General features: G+C 42.5%; 1 long non-coding RNA gene across 1 annotated transcript in view; it reads left to right on the top strand.

The window, feature by feature from the left end:
* Window positions 1-11,164: 11,164 nt before the first annotated feature.
* Window positions 11,165-14,113, top strand: part of LOC141984025 (uncharacterized) — a 208,828-nt gene continuing 205,879 nt past the window's right edge. The window contains exon 1 of the long non-coding RNA XR_012638617.1: window positions 11,165-11,341. This is a non-coding gene — a long non-coding RNA (uncharacterized LOC141984025). The remainder of the gene's footprint in view (window positions 11,342-14,113) is intronic.

Below are 14,113 nucleotides of genomic sequence, written 5' to 3'. Positions count from 1 at the left end.
AGGTACCAGCAATGCAGATACAGGTAAGCAACCATTTTCTTGTTCTCTCCACAGGTACTAATGCGGAGAGTGGACTAGATGATACATCTGAGGGAAGGAGGCAGAAGGAGACTCCGCTGATTGGAAGGCATGAGATGCACTGTCTTAGGGAAGGGAGTTCCACAACCACCGCTCCCAAGAGGAGGCGGGTGATGGTGGTCAGGGACTCTCTTCTCAGGGAGACTGAGTCATCTATCTGCCGCCCCGACCGGGAAAACCGAGAAGTCTGCTGCTTGCCAGGAGCTAGGATTCACGATGTGACAGAGAGACTGCTGAGACTCATCAAGCCCTCGGACGCTACCCATCCTACTTCTGGCACCAATGATACTGCCAAGAATGACCTTGAGCGGATCACTGCAGACTACGTGGCTCTGGGAAGAAGGATAAAGGAGTTTGAGGTGCAAGTGGTGTTCTCGTCCATCCTCCCCGTGGAAGAAAAAGGCCTGGGTAGAGACGGTTGAATCGTGGACGTCAATGAATGGCTACGCAGGTGGTGTCAGAGAGAAGGCTTTGGATTCTTTGACTATGGGATGGTGTTCCAAGAAGGAGGAGTGCTAGGCAGAGATGGGCTCCACCTAACGAAGAGAGGAAGAGCATCTTCGCAAGCAGGCTGGCTAACCTAGTGAGGAGGGCTTTAAACTAGGTTCACCAGGGGAAGGAGACCAAAGCCCTGAGGTAAGTGGGGAAGTGGGAAACCAGGAGGAAGCACGAGTAGGAGAATGTAAGAGGGGAGGGGTCCTGCCTCATACTGAGAAAGCGGGATGATCAGCGAGTTATCTTAAGTGCCTTTACACAAATGCAAGAAGCCTGGGAAACAAGCAGGGAGAACTGGAACTCCTTGCACAGTCAAGGAATTATGATGTCATTGGAATAACAGAGACTTGGTGGGATAACTCACATGACAGGAGTACTGTCATGGATGGATATAAACTGTTCAGGAAGGACAAGCAGGACAGAAAAGGTGGGGGAGTTGCATTGTATGTAAGAGAGCAGTATGACTGCTCAGAGCTCCAGTATGAAACTGCAGAAAAACCTGAGAGTCTCTGGATTAAGTTTAGAAGCATGAGCAACAAGGGTGATGTCATGGTGGGAGTCTGCTATAAACCACCAGACCAGGGGAATGAGGTGGACGAGGCTTTCTTCCGGCAACTGACGGAAGTTACTAGATCACAGGCCCTGGTTCTCATGGGAGACTTCAATCACCCTGATATCTGCTGGGAGAGCAATACAGCGGTGCACAGACAATCCAAGAAGTTTTTGGAAAGTGTAGGGGACAATTTCCTGGTGCAAATGCTGGAGGAACCAACTAGGGGCAGAGCTCTTCTTGACCTGCTGCTCGCAAACCGGGAAGAATTAGTAGGGGAAGCAAAAGTGGATGGGAACCTGGGAGGCAGTGACCATGAGATGGTCGAGTTCAGGATCCTGACACAAAGAAGAAAGGAGAGCAGCAGAATACGGACCCTGGACTTCAGAAAAGCAGACTTTCACTCCCTCAGGGAACTGATGGGCAGGATCCCCTGGGAGAATAATATGAGGGGGAAAGGAGTACAGGAGAGCTGGCTGTGTTTTAAAGAATCCTTATTGAGGTTACAGGAACAAACCATCCCAATGTGTAGAAAGAATAGTAAATATGGCAGGCGACCAGCTTGGTTTAACAGTGAAATCCTTGCTGATCTTAAACACAAAAAAGAAGCTTACAAGAAGTGGAAGATTGGACAAATGACCAGGGATGAGTATAAAAATATTGCTCAGGCATGCAGGAGTGAAATCAGGAAGGCCAAATCACACCTGGAGTTGCAGCTAGCAAGAGATGTTAAGAGTAACAAGAAGGGTTTCTTCAGGTATGTTAGCAACAAGAAGAAAGTCAAGGAAAGTGTGGGCCCCTTACTGAATGAGGGAGGCAACCTAGCGACATAGGATGTAGAAAAAGATAATGTACTCAATGCTTTTTTTTGCCTCTACCTTCACGAACAAGGTCAGCTCCCAGACTACTGCACTGGGCAACACAGCGTGGGGAGCAGGCGACCAGCCTTCTGTGGAGAAAGAAGTGGTTCGGGACTATTTAGAAAAGCTGGACGAGCACAAGTCCATGGGGCCGGATGCGCTGCATCCGAGGTGCTAAAGAAATTGGCAGATGTGATTGCAGAGCCATTGGCCGTTATCTTTGAAAACTCATGGCAATCGGGGGAGGTCCCGGACGACTGGAAAAAAGCTAATGTAGTGCCCATCTTTAAAAAAGGGAAGAAGGAGGATCCAGGGAACTACAGGCCAGTCAGCCTCACCTCAGTCCCTGGAAAAATCATGGAGCAGGTCCTCAAGGAATCAATCCTGAAGCACTAGAGGAGAGGAAAGTGATCAGGAACAGTCAGCATGGATTCACCAAGGGCAAGTCCTGTCTGACTAATCTAATTGCCTTTGGATGAGATAACTGTCTCTGTGGCTTTTGAATATCCAGAGTTGTCAAATGACGAGATAACTGTCTCTGTGGATGAGGGGAAAGCAGTGGACGTGTTATTCCTTGACTTTAGCAAAGCTTTTGATATGGTCTCTCTCCGTATTCTTGCCAGCAAATTAAAGAAGTATGGGCTGGATGAATGGACCGTAAGGTGGATAGAAAGCTGGCTAGATCGTCGAGCTCAACGGGTAGTGATCAATGGCTCCATGTCTAGTTCGCAGCCGGTATCAAGCGGAGTGCCCTAAGGGTCGGTCCTGGGGCTGGTTTTGTTCAATATCTTCATTAATGATCTGGAGGATGGCATGGACTTGCACCTTCAGCAAGTTTGCAGATGACACTAAACTGGGAGGAGTGGTAGATATGCTAGAAGGTAGGGATAGGATACAGAGGGACCTAGACAAATTGGAGGATTGGGCCAAAAGAAATCTGATGAGGTTCAACAAAGACAAGTGCAGAGTCCTGCACTTAGGATGGAAGAATCCCATGCACTGCTACAGCCTAGAGACCGAATGGCTAGGCAGCAGTTCTGCAGAAAAGGACCTAGGGGTTACAGTGGGCGAGAAGCTGGATATGAGTCAACAGTGTGCCCTTGTTGCCAAGAAGGCTAACGGCATTTTGGGCTGTATAAGTAGGGGCATTGCCAGCAGATCGAGGGACATGATCGTTCCCCTCTATTCGACATTGGTGAGGCCTCATCTGGAGTACTGTGTCCAGTTTTGGGCCCCACACTACAAGAAGGATTTGGAAAAATTGGAAAATGTCCAGCGGAAGGCAACAAAAATGATTAGGGGGCTGGAGCACATGACTTATGAGGAGAAGCTGAGGGAACTGGGATTGTTTCGTCTGTGGAGGAGAAGAATAAGGGGGGATTTGATAGCTGCTTTCAACTACCTGAAAGGGGGTTCGAAAGAGGATGGCTCTAGACTGTTCTCAATGGTAGCAGATGACAGAACAAGGAGTAATGGTCTCAAGTTGCAGAGGGGGAGGTTTATGTTGGATAGTAGGAAAAACTTTTTCACTAGGAGGGTGGTGAAGCACTGGAATGCATTACCTAGGGAGGTGGTGGAATCTCCTTCCTTTGAGGTTTTTAAGGTCAAGCTTGACAAAGCCCTGGCTGGGATGATTTAGTTGGGGATTGGTCCTGCTTTGTGCAGGGAGTTGGACTAGATGACCTCCTGAGGTCCCTTCCAACCCTGATATTCTGTGATTCTATGATCCCAAATGGGAAGTGTGAGATTTTGAAGTTAAACTCCTAAAGTGTAGTTGTCAGTTATGTACCAGGGAAGACTAAATAATTCATCAGACTGCACTGCAGGTGACTGATCACTTAGTCTTATGGTGCAGTGCATTCTCTCATTCACCGCTCAGGCTGCAGTTGCACGTCCTGAAATTGGTTTGTGCAAAACTTACAAAATGTCTCATTGACGGGACAGCCACTGAGGGATATACACTGCATTGAGCTGCAGTTGCGTCTGTTCAGGGAGAGAAGATCAATGAGGAATGGACCTTTACATTTTGATTCAGTTAGTTGTGCTGTGCTGAGCAGACTGGAATTGGATGGTCAGATATTGCCCATCTGGAGCACATTTGCATTGTTTACAACAGAATAGACTTAAGTTTTCTGTGCGTATGAGCAATCAGCTTGCATGCAGAGTTTGTACACATTTCTAAATAACAGAACTACTCCGAATGTGTGTTAAATGTGTGGGTTTTTTTCTTATTGGTACTCATGGAGATGTTGAAAAGAAAGCTGTTGTCCCTTTTCTTTTCAAAGTCCAAATACAAGGTAGACATGATCTGCTAGACTGAGATCTTTTAGAGGTTCCTACCTTTCCTCGAGAGCTCATAGACCCTGACAGAGCATCAAAAACACAGAATTGCACATAGTCTTAGCTCTGATATTTCCTGACTTTACTGCTTAAATATGCAATCATAATGGAGCTTGTGCTTGATGGGAAAAAGCTACTACAGCTGCTAGGAGAGGATGGCTTTGTGGCTAAGACATTGGCCTGGGGATCATGGTTCAGTTCCTAGCTCTGTAGACTTTCTGTGTAATCTTGGGAAAGCCACAGGTGATGGAATTTTCAGAAATACTTAGGATTAGCCTGGCTTTGCTCCCATTGACGTCAATATTTCTGTTGCCTTCACTGGGAGCAGAGTTTGGATAATGCTGAGTGTTTTTGAAATCTCATTCTTAATCTCGTTGAGCCTTTTCCCATCTCTAAAATGGGAATGATGATTCCCTGCCTCACAGGAGCGTTGCTTCAATAAATTCACTAATATTTGTGAGGCACACAAGTGCTCCAGTGATGAAAACTTATGTACATAGGTTGACTTTTAAAAAATCTGAAATTATGGAACTAGGACTGTAATTCTGTCAATAATCACACAAACTATCACTTGGGCTTTCACAGTTTACTTTTAAAAATACAGGGCTGCTTTTGAATGAGAGAACTCATTATTTTTTTCTGGAGTATTTCAAGCTACACGTTTATAGTGTAGGGTAGGGTTGAGAGAAGCTTTAGTCATTAACTTTCTTCCTGCATCCTATCTTACAAGAAGGAACCTGGCAACTCACAGCAGTTGTTGGTAGCCTGTAAATTGTACTGTTCCACCTTCACTAGCAGATTCCACAGTAGTGGCTGACATATACTGTGAGCTCCAGCGATGTTGAATGTTAAAATGAGTGAGAGTGTAATCTGTAAACAAACAAAAGGTGAAAATGTTATTTCTTATACAAAAGATGGGATTGGGCTTTTAACAGAACGGTCCCATACCTTCCCCCTAGCCTCTTCCAAAATACAAAACCCACCAACCGCCCAACTCAGTCTGATCTTGGTGTGAAACGTGCTGCTCCTTTTTAAAATTACTGGTTCCAAACCCAAGAAGCACAAAGAACATTTATTATTCTGTTTCTTCATGTTGCATTGCCAACAAAGTGTGCATGCTGACAGAGAAGAAGGCATGGGTTGGTCCAAAAAGTTGTCGGTCTAATTTCATGTGCAACAAAATGGAGTGCTGTGAGCTGGAAAGGGGAGTGTAACAATACTGATCAGGGAGGGATTGACAGGGGCAACTTCACTGAGAGGATGGGGTTACTTCAGGGCGGCTCCTGCACAACATGGTGGAATAAAACATTTGCATTGGTTTTTTTGTGGGGTCAAAGTGGAGCAGAGGAGCTCTTTTGTTAAGATTAAGAGAAAAAATATCTTATGCCAGATGCTACTGCTACAGTGACAGAACCCCAAAGGAGCCATGGCTGGAATGAAAACTGCAAATAGTTGTGAGGGGCACTGTCATAAATGTAAAGGGAAGGGTAAACACCTTTAAAATCCCTCCTGGCCAGAGGAAAAACCCTTTCACCTGTAAAGGGTTAAGAAGCTAGGATAACCTCGCTGGCACCTGACCAAAATGACCAATGAGGAGACAAGATACTTTCAAAAGCTGGGGGGAGGGAGAAACAAAGCCTCTCTCTCTCTCTGTGGGATGCTTTTGCCGGGGACAGAACAGGAATGGAGTCTTAGAACTTAGTTAGTAGTCTAGCTAGATATGCGTTAGATTCTGTTTTCTTTAAATGGCTGAGAAAATAAGCTGTGCTGAATGGAATGGATATTCCTGTTTTTGTGTCTTTTTGTAACTTAAGGTTTTGCCTAGAGGGATTCTCTATGTTTTGAATCTAATTACCTTGTAAGGTATTTACCATCCTGATTTTACAGAGGTGATTCTTTTTACTTTTTCTTCAATTAAAATTCTTCTTTTAAGAAACTGATTGTTTTTTCATTGTTCTTAAGATCCAAGGGTTTGGGTCTGTGTTCACCTATGCAAATTGGTGAGGATTTTTATCAAATCTTCCCCAGAAAAAAGGGGGTAAGATATGGGAGGATTTTGGGGGGAAAGACGTTTCCAAACGGATTCGTTCCCAGTAACCGGTGTTAGACATTTGGTGGTGGCAGCGAAAGTCCAAGGGCAAAAGGTTAAATAGTTTGTACCTTGGGGAAGTTTTAACCTAAGCTGGTAAAAGTAAGCTTAGGAGGTTTTCATGCAGGTCCCCACATCTGCACCCTAGAGTTCAGAGTGGGGAAGGAACCTTGACAGGCACAAATATTTATAAACTATTTTTTAAGCTCTGAGTTTCCTACACTGTAACTGAAATACTGCAGGTGAGCATAAAATAAACAACTGGAAAAATAGGTGACTGGAGAAGTTCTGATGACTATAGCTTGAATGCATTCATCCAAGTGTTGGCCATTTCAATGGAGCTTTTTAAGGAACAGTGGAAAGCCTTTATCAATGATCTGTAAGAAAGGGGGGACAAGGCTGGATTTGAGCCTTTTTAAATGATTTATGATATGTAAATGATGTAGATCTGGAACTTTTAGTTCTTCCTGTCTCATAACACAGTAACAAGGGGACATTCAATAATATGAAAATGTGTGAAATTCAAAACCACTAACACGAAATACTTTTTCATACAATGTGTAATTAAACTGTGGAATTCCATGCCACATGAAGTCAGAGGCCAAAACTTTAGCAAGATTTAAAAAAGGGTTGAATATTTATATGGATATCAAGAATATCCAGAGTTGTCATAATTAATAACAGCATATTTTGTGGAAGAGCTATTAAAATTTTTGCAACAGTGTTTTAAATAATCTCTAACTATTAGAGATTAGGATGAGACCTAATGTGGAGAGCTGATTGTCCAACATCTGCTACTGCAGGGTTCTTACACTTTCTTCAGAAGTATATGGTGCTGGCCAATGTCACAGGCAAGATACTGGATTAGATGGACCCTGCGTCTGATACAGTCTGGCAATTTCTGTTTTCCTATAAATAAGGCATGAAAGGTTGGTATTTTTATAAAGGGCTTTTCTGCCCTACTTTTTGAGGTTAGAAATGTAGGATTCCTTTCCCCTGGAAGACACCATGAAGTGTTACTAGGTGTATGATTTCAGAGATAATAAGCAGGTAAACCACGATTAACTAAAATAGGGAGCTGTTTCTATTGAGAGTGTATGATTCATCATTGTTTTTTATTAACAGCCACTTATTAGAATGCTTGGGAGAAAAGCCCTAATTGTTAGGAATTCAACCCCTTCCATTGAAGATTGAGAAGTCTCTCGCAGCATGAGCATTCCATAATGTCCACCAACAAAGGAAGGAAGCAAGGGTGAAATATTGGCATTTCTGCTTATATTAAAGAAGTAAAACAAGCAGAATAAAAAGGCTTTATTTAAAAAAAAACCTACAGATTTTGGTACTACTTCATGAAGAAGCAAAATAAGGAAATCCCCCTTTTGTTTCATCTTTGCATAATATCTTTAAATGAATAATGCTATTGCCACTTAGTCTTAATGAAATAATTAAAGGTAAGATTTCCAGTCGTGCATTTAGGACCATAGTTTTAAAAAGCCCAGTTCAGGCTTATCTAAGACCAGAATGTGTTCCGTCAATGTTGGTCCTTACTGTGTGCTGGAACCATTTGCAGCAAGAGAGCACCTTTTTATTTGTCGTGCATATAAGACCTTACAGACACTATTATAGCCATGTAAAGAAACAATGCAAATATGCTGTCATTGTGCAAAACAGCTGCTGCCTAGTCTGAGGACTCAGGAACAGAGTTGGTTGGAGAAGTGGGTTCGCATTGTTTATATTATGAAATAATTTTGAATGTTGTCTGGGTATCCATTTATTTGTTAATAGGTATATAAATTATGCAGTGAGAGAAATGGGAGCTGCCCCTTTCAATTAGGATGGAGGTGCTTCAAGTGGGCTCTTGCTGCCACCCAGGGAATGGTGTGTTGGGGAGAGCGCTGCATAGGGGATTGGGAGGACTTGCCTGCAGGATGCTCCCAAGCATGGTCAGAATTCAAAGGGTAATAAGGTTTATTCTTCAAAAACTAAAGCCTTGTCACTGAAGGTGTAACACTAGTGTGCGGTGAGGTCCATTATCTATAAAGACTTACTTTACATTTTTGCCCTTTCTACTGATTCCACTCATAAGGAAGAAATCAAAGGATTCTCTCCTAAATTGAAAATAGTGCTTCCTGCCACATGGAACGATACTCCGCAGCTGACCTTCCCCTATCTTTCTTTTGTGAATTTCTTATTAAAATAGTTCCAAGTGTGTGTTTATTTTAATGTGCTTACAGTGTGAAGGAGGCAGGGCCTGAAACCCAAGTGTCTCCTGTCTTATGGCTGTCTCATCATACACTTCTGGGCAGCTTTTTTATTAATTACCATGGAGCCAGTGTAATTGTTCTACAGATATTATTAAAATCTCCTTATATTACAACTTTCACAGCACACTCATGCAATGAAAACTAATGAAGTGAAATTGATCTACAAGACTTTCCCCCTTCTCTTTGACCTTTATGCTCTGCTGGGAGAAGTTTGGGCTTAGCCCTTGGCCTTTTTGAACAATTCCATGAGCTCTGTTACTTCTGACCAGAACAGGCAGACTTCATTTTAACGCTTTGTCTGCAAGAGATCAGGAGGTAAGGAGTCTCCTGTTCAGAAGAAAATGAAATATGAATTCACCTGGATGGTAGGGTTTGGGATCCCAGCCATTTTCACCCACCCCTTCCCAATATTATGATAGTCTATAATGGTAAAACTCATTAGTTCATTATCTAAAATACAGTACCATCATTTATGCTAAGTATCAATCAGATATCTTTCCTGAAGGGCGGAGGGAAATTTACAAAGCCCTACGCAAACAAAGAGCAAAATCCAGGCTTGGTGTAGTGTGGTGTAACTCCATCAGCTTCATTGGATTGTATCCATTTATACCAGGTCTGAATTTGGTCTGGGGAGCTAGCGTAGGGCTCCCTAGTATGTAGCAAGAGTCTTAGCTAGCCTGACCAGCTCAGTACATCTCACCCATTATTTTCATGATACTGATCCAAAAGGGGGCATGTAATCATTGGAAAACTACTCACTGATGATTAATATTCTTCTGTGATGTAGGTATGATTCACCACAAAGAATTATAAGAGGTGCTGGAAATATTTAACTAAAATGTGTGTAAACTGGGTGTGTCATAAACAGGTTTTTTCCAGAAGGAGCTGACACCTCAAGCCAGGTGTGGCCAACGAGAGGGGATTATTAATTTGTTTCTGAGATTGTAGGAAGATCATTTGCATTGTAAAAATCACAAGTGGGGGAGAAGCCAACATGGTGTCTACACCCAACAGGGGAAAGGAACTATATTTGGGGATACACTCCAGGATAATGCATTGCAAAGGTTTCTTGGAGTATACAGAAAGAAATGGGGCGGTAAAAACCTGTAAAGTATCCTCAGCTGATGAGCTGAAGAAACCAAGTGATTGGATGCTGGCTAGGCACTGGCCAGCCATGCTGGAAAAGCAACCAGGGTGAAAATCTTATTTTGAACAAATGACACTTAGTTTGTTAAGTCTGGTTTTAGTCTCAGAAGCATGTTTTTAATTTTGGTTTGTAACCATTTCTATCTCAATTCCTTCTACTTAGTATCACTTAAATAACTGCTCTTTGTTAATGAACTTAATCTTATTTTGTTAAACAACCATCTAGTGCGGTGTTTCAGACTGAAGGGTCAGGTCCTCAGCCAACCTAACAAGCTGGTGCTGTGGTCTGGCTCTTCAGAGGAGCAGAGACAAAGGTTTTTGTGAATGTTATAGCAAGAGGGACTGGATGCTACATGGAAGACAGTTTTGGGGAAACTCAGAGCCAAAAGGGCTGTTACTCTATACGGAGTAACCAGGCTGCTGGAAGCCAGAGTGAGGTCATGGTTCTGTAAACAGGGTGCTGGCTTGAGGGCTCTAAGCCAAAGCTGCCTGGAACAGACACAGCCCACGGTTGTCAGGGCAGGCACTGATACAACACCTTGTCTGGGTGAACCTCGAAGCATCACAGGTAGCGCTTCTGCAAGCTTCTGTATAGCTGAGCTGTGTAGCAAAATTGTCACGTGTGACTCTTGAGTCAGTTTAAGTCCTCCATTTCCCTGGACGATCAGAGAAACCATTGTGTTTTGCGTACAGACTTGTCAACTCTCTCATTTCCACTCCTGTAGCTGTTCCCCATGATCTGTAATAAATACATTTGTCTCATAAACCCACTTCATTAAGGGATGTCAACACAAATGTTAGGCTTCAAGACTTCATCGCTGTTCTCCCCCATAGTTCTGATTCTGCACACTTTAAACATGATCTCTTTTCTGTGTCAGAAGGTACTCTACCCACTACTCCTTCCCTATAGACCCACTGTACTCCAAGGCCCATATTTCCAGTATGGTTGGCAGATAGGGTAGGATGAGTGTTTCCTAACAAATGATGTTGAGAACATTCTGGCTGATGTAAATATAAACAAGTCTTCTATAGTTTTTGTTACAAAAGAAGATGGTATCACATCAGTGCTTGAAAAGTAGACAAGCCCAAATCTCATTTACATGATAAGCAACACGAGTCCCCTCCTTCCTAAAGCAACTGGAATGGTGAAAGGGCAGCCAAACCCTGGAGCAGATCCTCAGCTGGTGAAAATTGTCAAAGGTCCATTGATTGAGCCTCAGCTGGCCTGAATTAGCAGAGCTCCACTGATTTCAACGGAACACAAGAGCTGAGCATCTGCCCTGTCCTTTGAAAGGGAGACAGTTTCCCAAAATTCTCACTCACACGATCAAAGTGCTTGTTTCCTATCATGTAACTATCAGTTTAGGACTGTGTTCCCCAGCATGCCTAGGGATTCAAGCTCAGTCAGGTGCTAGCTATATCTGCTGCAGGTCAGTTAATGTAAGGTGCTGCCTTCTCTTCAGAAGAAAGAAAATTGGCATTCATTGAATCCCCACAAGCTGATAAAACTCCCAAACAGGTGAGTACACAAATGGACTGCCATAAATACTCAAATAGTGCTTGAAACCATGGAGGTTTTAAGACATGAATTTGGGGAGGGAAATGAGGAATAAATCCAACACCTGCACAATTAACAAGCTCCTGACTTTGAGTTTCAAAGAAGAGAACTCTCATTTGTGCCATAGATGGGCATGTTTTTAGTTAAAATACTCTGGTTTTACTCTCATAGTGCAACAGATATTTATACTTTGTTGTTAGGGACAGCTGCTTTGTATAACTTATGCAGTGTTGAAGGATAACAAAAGGATGAAAGTTTTTCAGCTAGTATTATTTACTTTTTGCATCTGTAAATATAATTCAGTCAGCTTTTAAGGCTTGAGATAATGGTGGGTTGCATCTATATGTGTGTGTGTGCATAAATAGCTATATAAGTGTGTGTGTAATATGTATCTACACACATAGAGAGAGAGACAGAAGTAATTTTAACTTGGGTTTCAATGAATAAAGCTAATCCATCTTCCATCAGTACTACCTGCTCTCACGCACTGTTTGCCACACAAAATAAGATTAGAATTGTTCAAATTAAGTTAGAATGTCAAGGCCTTGACCTGAATAAAAAACAAACCTCAAAGAATAAGTTATACAGAAGGTATTCCTATAATGTGTGTGGCCTGTAATGCTGTTAACTTGGGAGCATTGCTAATTGACTCCCAATAGCCTGCAATATTAATGCAGTTGATTGTCAATATTAACATTAAGTATTCTATGCATAAATGCTGCTAGTTTGCTTTTTAAAAAAACATGCATGGTCAGATTCAAGTTTTACACTCTAAAATGTGTGTTTTATTGGAGCAATCTAGATCTCATTACATTAGGCAAACACTGTCCAGGAGAAAAGTGGATCATGTAAATACCCCTGATATTATTCATGAATTTTCCTACTGTAGGAGGTTGAAAATATACTACAGCTATTCTCTTATAAATGACCTTGTTTAAATTCAGGTATTGTATTTCTATATTTTTTCCTGACTATTTAAGCAGGCTTTGATTTACCTCTCTGGATAAGATTTAGTATTCATCTGTCTTTTTTCTCTAGTTTTTCTAACTATATTTTAACTATTTTTCCTTCTTCTATCCTTTTTGCTGGCTTCATGGTGCCAATCCATATTACTGGTTGGGATTGCCATTTAAGTTTAGCTTGAGCCAAAGTACAGCTTTCAGTGTGCTTTTAATCAGTCCATAATTTATGGCTACTTTTTGCTGTGTCATCCAGCGTTACACATGAGACGGTTAAATATTTGTGCTCCAGGCAGTCTTACGATGTAGCACAAATGTAGCATATTTGCTGTTGGTGTAATAAAATGTGCAGGTAAAACACTTCAAAGCGTAGAAAGGTGGCCTAATTCTGCAACCACTAATGGACATTGTGCTTATCCTGTTAAGAAGCAACATTTGTTTTTGGACCATTTTATTGTATTTAATAAAAATTTCTGTAGGATGGCTGAAAAATCTTAACAAAGGAGATAATTTTTGATTAAATTCCATAGGTTTCCAGAGTAATTTCTATAGAAACGTATTACACTTTTTAAAAATCCTATTTTTTCATCCCTTTTAAATTCTCAAGGATTTTTTAAAAAATGTCAAGGAGAAATATCTATGATGTATTCGACTGTGTAAGCTGATGAGATGGTTTGGGGGACCTGTCTATGTACAACTTATGATTCTGTTTGATATTAAGAACTCTGTGTATTTACTTACATCAATACAACCTCCATTTTGTTTTCTGAGTATTGTTTTGATGATAAGACATTGGTGCTGTAGCCTCCATATTGAGCTGAAACACACAGAAAGTGTTTGAAGAAATTCTTGCACCTAGCAACTGGATAACTGTGGAGGGTCATGTTGCTCATCCATTCAAATGGACAAAGTGTTGGCTAATGCTAAGGGCAAACCAGCTTTTCAAATCTGGACTCCAGGTGGGTGGTGACTTAGCAACAGAGTGGGTGACCAGGGAGGTCACCTGAAGAGGGGACTGGAAGTCTATAAAAGGAAGGGTCTCTCATCAGCCATTTTAGAGAAGAGACCAAAACCAACAGGCAAGGCTATGCAGGAGGAGAAGGAAAGGAAGGATCCTTGACTCCCAGAAGACTCTGATCAAATGCAATGAAAGAACAAGAGAGGTGAGGAAACTGAGGCAAGGAATGATGTATTTTATTTTGCATGGATCTGTATATCTTTTGTACTGTCTAAAGTAAAGAGTGATTGGTTTAGAAATCCCTCTGCAACGTCTGTGATGTTTGCTTCAACTACTGCATGTTCTTGAAGGGTAAGCTATAAACCAGAGTACCCACAAGAATGGAGCTCTGGGAAGAGAGTGCTTAAGCTACTGGGGAATCTTGTGGGGGAGAGGGGGTGTTAAGAACTAGTCTTGGGACCTGAGCAGATGCACTGTGGGGTTGCACTTCCATGAAGCTGTGCCAGACAGAGTCTATGCCCAGCGAGAATGCCTAGAGCAGTGATCCCCAAACTGTGGGGTATGCCCTCTGAGGGGGGTGAGGAGGAACATTCAAGGGGGCATGTGGTAGGGCCTGGGCCAGCCCCCATGAGAGCCAGGGAGCATGACCCAGCCCCACTTCACCTCCAGCCCCAGCTGTACTCTGCCCTTTGCTCTGGCCTGTCCCCAGCCCAGCTCTGCCCTCATTACCCCTCTGTCCCAAGCCCAGCTCTGCCTCTAGCCCCAGCTCCTCTTTCAACCCCAGCTCTGCTGTCAGCTCCTCTGCTGAGCCAATGG

This window comes from Natator depressus, chromosome 1 (genome assembly GCF_965152275.1).
Source record: "Natator depressus isolate rNatDep1 chromosome 1, rNatDep2.hap1, whole genome shotgun sequence".
Lineage (NCBI taxonomy): Eukaryota > Metazoa > Chordata > Testudines > Cheloniidae > Natator > Natator depressus.
Note: the sequence above shows the minus strand (reverse complement) of the source record. Positions and strands in the feature narration are given on the sequence as shown.